Here is an 8,171-nt window from a genome sequence, read left to right on the forward strand (position 1 = left end):
ACACTTCATCACAGTTTATTCCTATCTATTCAAAGGGCCTCTGCTGCACGATACCAAATGTAAGAATTCACTGATAAATGCATCTATGTACCGGCTCACTGGAAAACTTCAGAAATTCATCTAGACCTGTGAGCTCAGCTCCTCAGCAGCCCCTCTGCCTGAGGGATAATCCCTGGCATCCTGATACCTGAGTGCCAGACAGGAAGCCATTCCAGAAATAACAAACCCAGATGAAGACAAAAGGGTGTGATGAACTTGGCTGGGAAACAGGAAAATGTAAATGTCTCTTTTGTTACAATTGATGGGTGTTTGGTGGAGGGCAAGGGGAACCATGGGGCAGGGTCCAGGATGCTCAGATTACGGCCACCAGACCTCCCCTTTCATGATGTGTTGTTGTTGTTGTTTAGTCGTTTAGTCGTGACCCCATGGACCAGAGAACGCCAGGCACCTCTGTCCTCCACTGCCTCCCGCAGTTTGGTCAAACTCATGCTGGTAACCTCGAAAACACTATCCAACCATCTCATCCTCTGCCATCCCCTTCTCCTTGTGCCCTCCATCTTTCCCAACATCAGGGTCTTCTCCAGGGAGTCTTCTCTTCTCATGAGGTGGCCAAAGTACTGGAGCCTCAGCTTCACAATCTGTCCTTCCAGTGAGCACTCAGGGCTGATTTCCTTCAGTATGGAGAGGTTTGATCTTCTTGCAGTCCATGGGACTCTCAAGAGTCTCCTCCAGCACCATAGTTCAAAAGCATAAATTCTTCGGCGATCAGCCTTCTTTATGGTCCAGCTCTCACTTCCATACATCACTACTGGGAAAACCATAGCTTTAACTATACGAACCTTTGTTGGCAAGGTGATGTCTCTACTTCTCAAGATGCTGTCTAGGCCTGTCATTGCCCTTCTCCCAAGAAGCAGGCGTCTTTTAATTTCGTGGCTGCTGTCACCATCTGCAGTGATCATGGAGCCCAAGAAAGTAAAATCTCTCACTACCTCCATTTCTTCCCCTTCTATTTGCCAGGAGGTGATGGGACCAGTGGCCATGATCTTCGTTTTTTTGATGTTGAGCTTCAGACCATATTTTGCGCTCTCCTCTTTCACCCTCATTAAAAGATTCTTTAATTCCTCCTCACTTTCTGCCATCAAGGTTGTGTCATCTGCATATCTGAGGTTGTTGATATTTCTTCCGGCAATCTTAATTCTGGCTAGGGATTCATCCAGCCCAGCCTTTCGCATGATGAATTCTGCATATAAGTTAAATAAGCAGGGAGACAAAATACAGCCTTGTCGTACTCCTTTCCCAATTTTGAACCAATCAGTTGTTCCATATCCAGTTCTGACTGTAGCTTCTTGTCCCACAAAGAGATTTCTCAGGAGACAGATGAGGTGATCTGGCACTCCCATTTCTTTAAGAACTTGCCATAGTTTGCCTTGGTCGACACAGTCAAAGGCTTTTGCATAGTCAATGAAGCAGAAGTAGATGTCTTTCTGGAACTCTCTAGCTAATAGCTAATAGCAGCTATTTATTATTATTATCCGTAAATGGGAATGCCTTCCCCCTAATCCTTAGTGAGAAAGAAAGAAAGAAAGAAGATACTTTGCCCATTCTCAAAGGTACTTTAGTCTTTATGATTAGCCCTGGGGGGGGGGGGTGGAAATAAACACCTAACAAAATTAAGCTCCACCTGGCTCTCTTTTCCTCCCAAAAGGCTACAGGAATGGTTGGGAACAATGCCAGCCTCCTTCCCTTTTATGCTCAGGCCAGAAGATGCCCCCCTCTCTGTGCCCTGCCTTATCAGCCCTTGTGACTTTTTCAAATATTGCAAATATTCTCACTGCAGCTAAAACAAACACCGTGTTTCCCTGATGATTCCCTTGCAGAATTATTGCGGCACCAAAGCAAGCACAGCGGCAGCTTCCCTTGGGTCGTCTGCGGCGTCCCCTGCCAATAGACTTGGCAAACACGTATCGGTGTACGCAGAGGTTTGTTTGGCTTCTCTTTTGGCACGTAGCTGAGGGCATGCACCTTGCAAATGGGCTGGCCAGGGCGCTCCAGCCAGGGATCTGTTATCCAGAGTTTGTGGGGTGAAACAGTAAACAGGACAGTGGCTCTAAGCATACACAGAGTTCAGTCTCTTTCCCGCACAGGTGTCCATACCTGCCTGGGATCAGGGAGCACAGAACCCGTGACAAAATCTGTGGTCTCTAGGTAGATCGGAGGCATCTGGTTTTCCAAAATTGAGCATCCAAGCTAGAGGAAATATCTGGTTTGATTAGCCAGAGTGAGAAAAAGGCATTCCTCAAAGTTGAAATGGCACCACAGACACAGGCAGGAAACTCTCTTCAAATATAGGGCTTTGGTCCAGCTAGCTTAGTGTTGTCTACACTGACTGGAAGCAGCTCTTCAGGGTTTCAGAGTGTCTCTGGACAATGTTTTGCTGTGGGACCCATGGTTCTTCTGCATGAAAACTTTTGCAGATGGTGCTGTTGCCGTCAAAATGCCAGCCTGCATTCCTCACCCACCTTTAATCTTGATGCAACCTTTCTGGTGAAAATCCACTCCTATAAAAATAAACCTCTTGCCAATATGACTTTGCAAACTATCCTCGTTAACTGTGTGCCTTGTCGATCCCATAATTTAGCAGCAAGAGAGAGTGTGCCACACCTGCAGGATTGCTGTCTGTGATTTCACATAGGTCAAACAGCCACCAAGAAGTCCAACAAACATATTGTTCTAGCCTATTGCAATGACATTTTGATTTCCCAAGATGGAACAGGCTGTGTCTCTCTGCCTCACGCCATCGTTGTAGTTTTCCAAACTGGCCCCAGTCCCCTCACTGGCATGATATTCACTAGGCATGGTACTTAGATACAGCCCCAATATTTGCATGTTTTCAAATGGCAGAAATTGATCAAAGGTTTGGGTTTTTTGCCTGTTTCTCCAGACCTACACAAAGCTCCAGTAGTACGGCTCAGCTTTAGAAACTGCTTTCAGCAACGCCAGCATGCCTGTACCTGAGATAGCGAGATAGCCCACAAGCATGCACAGAGTGCAATTCATTGCCATTGAGTAAACGCTGCCTCTCTATAATTATCTGGCATTTTGAGAAGCGTGCTTCCCCTTCCCCCCCCCCCCAAAATGAAGGAACTGCAAGAAGCAAATAATTTAATACCCAAAATTTAATAAAACACAAATTGCTGCTCCTTTATTATTTTCATTGCCTATTTACTCTTAATGCACTGAAACCAAAACAGCCCCAAATGTGCTCTTAAGGTGCCCTCCTACTAGCCTAATTTGGACTCCTTAATAAACTGCGTTTCACATCATCCAATCCAGCAATTTAGGCTGCAATCCTCACCCCGCTTCCCTGAGAGGTGAGAGCAAGCTGCCTTGAATTCAACAGGATTTCCTCCCAAGTAGACGCGGCTGGCCTTGCACTGTAAGACTGCAGTCTGACATCATGCAAACCGAGACTGAAACGCTGCCAAGTTTTATGGCACTTCACTCTCACCCGGACAGCAATTTAAGGAGCAGGTAGAAGGTTTCACTTCACGCCGGGGGCATATAAGCCTCAACCTGGAAAGCTGGCACGGGCAGGTGGCGACTTACCTGAACTGCCTTTCTAAAGAGTCACGCAAAGCAGCCCAGATTCGTGTGGATCAGCGATCCCCGCCAGATCGAAACCCAGTGTCTGCGGGAAGCTTGGAAGCTGCATCGACAGCCTGACCTTTTGCATTTCTCCCGCGCGCCTGTCAATCATTAAACAGGTGTCCTAGCGCGGTTGCCACATCACCCACAGCGGGGAGCGCGCAAGAGGCGCAACAGCTGACTCCACCCTCCTCTGCAGGGCGCGCACACCTTGATGGATGGAGACCTGGAAGCGACGCGTGGAGAAAGGGGATGGACTTTGCAAGCGAAGGGTTGAAAAGGGCAACCCCAAAAACGTCTGCCCCAAACCTCTGCCGCCGCTCCTCCTCCTTCCGCCCTCCCTCCCTCCTCAACAGGTGAGCTGTGTTCTCTCTGCAGATACCTGCGCAAAGAGAAACCAGGAGCAGGGAGGGTTGCCAGGTAATTTGATTCTCCAACGGCAGCACGGGTGTGTGGGGAGGGAGCCCAACCCATCGGTGCACTCCCTGGACAAGCCAGGTGCTTCTTCTCCCTTTGCAACGAACAAAAAAGAAAGCACACACTCTGCACCGTGCAAGCAAGGGCTGCAGTGACCAAGGAAGAGGCGAGAGAGGGGGAATAAAGTACATCTTCACGCAGCAGTAGGGAGAAATGGTGGCATTCTCTCCCCACTCATGTGAATGGCTGTACAAAGAAGATCAGGCAAATCTGTGGAGGAGAAAGCTATCAATGACTGCCAAGTCCGAGGCAGTAATGTTTCTGAATGCAGGTTGCTGGAAGCCACAGGATGGGAGCTCTTGTGTTTGGTTCTGCATGCAGGTTTCCCCCTAGTGATGTATGGAAATGAGAGCTGGACCATCAAGGAGGCTGATCGCCAAAGAATTGATGCTTTTGAATTCTGGTGCTGGAGGAGAGCATTGAGAGTCCCATGGACTGCAAGATCAAACCTCTCCATTCTGAAGGAAATCAGCCCTGAGTGCTCCCTGGAAGGACAGATCATGAAGCTGAGGCTCCAAGACTTTGGCCACCTCATGAGAAGAGAAGACTCCCTGGAGAAGACCCTGATGTTGGGAAAGATGGAGGGCACAAGGAGAAGGGGACGACAGAGGACGAGATGGTGGGACAGTGTTCTCGAAGCTACGAGCATGAGTCTGACCAAACTGCGGGAAGCAGTTGAAGACAGGAGTGCTTGGCGTGCTCTGGTCCAGGGGGTCACGAAGAGGCGGACACGACTAAACAACTAGACAACAACATCATCATCATGCAGTTTTCCCATCATGGGCATCTGGGCATCCACTGTGAGACCAGGATGCTGGCCTGGCCTGACCCAGCGGGCTCCTCTTATGCCCCCCTCACTGCCTCCTGGGGGCTCACTGAAGGATGGCAATTCCCCAGGGGGTGATCCAGCTACGCTGATCAGTATTAAGCTGATCCACTGTTTGCCCTGCATTTTCTATTTGCTTTACAGGTGCAATTTTATTATTCGTTTTACACTGCCCACCCCTAAGACTTTTTATTTGTAATCTTGGGTGGTATATAAATATTAGCACAGAAGATAAAACAAATAAAACCTGGGAAGAAAACTCCATTTGGTGGTTTTGCTGATTTTGTTTCTTTTATTTCCGCTGGGGGGGGGGTCAACCAAAATGGAACAGGATCTGAACAGCTGAGTCCCAGAGAAAGGCCTGAAGTCACATGAAAAAAGCAGTCACTCCCTGATTCACCATTATCAAGTACAGATGGTTGTACTGGTTTTCTGTTATAGAACTTCTGTATCGTTGTGTTAAATGTTTAGGGTTGTTTTTTCCTGAGACAGATAATAATAAAAAGTCGCTCTCTCTCAGGCTCCTCCTTCTTTAACCAGTATTGTTTGTTTTTTGTTTGTTTGTATTTATATCCCACCTTTTCCTCCAAGGAGCTCATAGTGGCATACAAGATTCTTCCACTCCTCATTTAATTCCAACAACCCTTTGAGGTCGGTTAGGCTGAGAGGCGGTGACTGGTCCAAGGCCACCCACTGAGTTTCATGGCTGGGTGGGGATTTGAGCCCTGGTGTCACGGTCTGGCTTACGGGTGGGCAAAGTCCCGGCTGAGGATGTCGGGACCGGGGGCAAGATGGTGGGGTGGGAGCAGGAACGAGAGTCCAGAAGCCAGGGGTCCGAGGGTTGAGAAGCAAGGAGTCTCAAAGTCAAGGGTCCGAGGGTCGAGAAGCAGGGAGTCACGAAGTCAAGGGTCCGAGTGTCGAGAAGCAAGGAGTCACAAAGTCAAAGGTCCGAGGGTCGAGAAGCAAGGAGTCACAAAGTCAAGGGTCCAAGGGTCAAGAAGCAGGGAGTCATTAAGTCAAGGGTCCGAGCGTCGAGAAGCAAGGAGTCACGAAGTCAAAGGTCCGAGGGTCGAGAAGCAAGGAGTCACAAAGCCAAGGGTCCAAGGGTCGAGAAGCAGGGAGTCATTAAGTCAAGGGTCTGAGCGTCGAGAAGCAAGGAGTCACGAAGTCAAGGGTCCGAGGGTCGAGAAGCAAGGAGTCACAAAGCCAAGGGTCCAAGGGTCGAGAAGCAGGGAGTCATTAAGTCAAGGGTCCGAGCGTTGAGAAGCAAGGAGCCGAGGATCAGGAAGCAAGAAGCCAAGGCAGGAAGCTTGTTGCTGTGGCAAAGAGCTGAAGGGAAATGCTGACCTTATATCCCTTCCGGCTCTTGCCACCAGGTGCAGTGAGTTACCAAGCGGCCTCACCTGTGCGGCCACACCTTGCCTCTCCAGAACAAACTTAGGAAGGCCCCAGTCCTACGAAGCCCTACTGGTCACAGGGCCTGGCTCCTGCATATACTCCTGACACCTGGTCTCCCAGGCCCTAGTCTGACACTCTAACCACTACACCACACTGGCTCTCAAGCATCCCACTAGTCCGCCTAGACTACTTCTGTTTGCTGGGAATGCCAACAACTCTCCAGGAACTTGGGCAGAGAACCTTCCTTGTATCTACTACAGCTACGCAATTCTTTTAACAAGGGATATCACATATCAGGACTGAAGCTTCTGCATATAACACATTTGCCCTACCACTGAACCACGGCGCATTCCCAGCTCAAAGGCTGTCAAAAATTGAAGGAGCTGTGGACTGTCTTACGTTTTCTTTATTTGCAAAAGATGCTTTTCACTTAAATAGCACCAAAGCAGCATAGAGTTATGAAACAACTATCAAAAATGGTTGGCGTCCATTGAGATCACATTCGCATCATACATTTATAACACCACGATACCACTTTAAACAGTCATGGCTCCCTCCAAAGAATTCTGGGAGGTGTAGTTCATTCAGCTGTTAGGGGCCGCCTATTCTCCTCCCAGAACTACAATTCCCAGAGATCCCCGCAAAGAGGGTTTAATTGTTAAACCACTCTGGGAACTGTAGTTGTACAATGGGAATAGAGGTCTCCTCACAGTTCTCAGGACACTTATTATGATATTACATCTACATCTACATCATCATCATCACTACTGCCCTTCACCTTAAGGTACCAGGGCAGATTACAACATTAAAGCACAATACTAAGAACAGTTTAAAACAACTAGCAATCGCAAAAATAAGGTGGGTCCCAAGTGTCAAAAGCCAGAGTAAAATCACAGAATTGTAGAGTTGGAAGGGACCATGAGGGTCATCTAGTCCAACCCCCTGCAGTGCAGGAATCTTTTGCACAACGTGGGGTTCAAACCCACAGTTCTGAGATTAAGAGTCTCATGCTCCGCCAACTGAGCTAGAGTAAAGTGGTGCATCTTCAGCATTCACCAGAAGCTGTACTATGAAGGTATCAGGCACATCTCTGTGAGACGGGACTTCCATAACTTAGAGGCCACCACAGAAAAGGCCCTCTCCTGAGCCGCTGTCACCGTGCGTGAGCCTCCAAGGGTGGAGGGACCACCAAGAGAGCACCCTCTGCCAATCTCAGCACCCTAGAGGGTCTGTAGGGAAGGTGGTCTTTCAGATATTTGGGGCTTAACAGGCTTAAAACACACACATAACAGCTCCCATAATTCCATGGGGAAGGGAAGCCATGACTGTTGCCATGTCCAAAGTCTGTTTCGGGGGCCTAATCCGGCCTGCTGGTCAGTTTAATCTGGCCCCGTGGCAGTTTATTCCCTGGGGTAAAATCTTAAAAAACTTCAGCATCAATCCTAAAAAAAACTCAACAATTTTGGGGTAAAATCATAAGAAAAGCTCAACAACTTCAGTCCTAAAAAAAGACTAACAACTTCGGCTGGACCGTCTAAAGTCCATTTTGGGGGCCTAATCCGGCCTGCCGGTTGGTTTAATCCAGCCCCTGTGGCAGTTTATTCCCTGGGGTAAAATCCTAAAAAACCCCTCAATAGCATCAATCCTAAAAAGGCTAACAACTTTGGTTGGTCCTCATGGCCCTTCACTTCATCAAATCTGGCCTCTTTGAAAAAAGTTTGGACACCACTGTGCAGCATCGTGCATTAAATGCATGGCGTTAAAAGTGTCTTGGCACTGGAAGGGAAGAAAGCAGAGAGGCCAACCTTAGGTGCAGCCAGAACCA

This window comes from Podarcis melisellensis, assembly GCF_964234715.1.
Source record: "Podarcis melisellensis genome assembly, chromosome: 8".
Classification (NCBI taxonomy): domain Eukaryota; kingdom Metazoa; phylum Chordata; class Lepidosauria; order Squamata; family Lacertidae; genus Podarcis; species Podarcis melisellensis.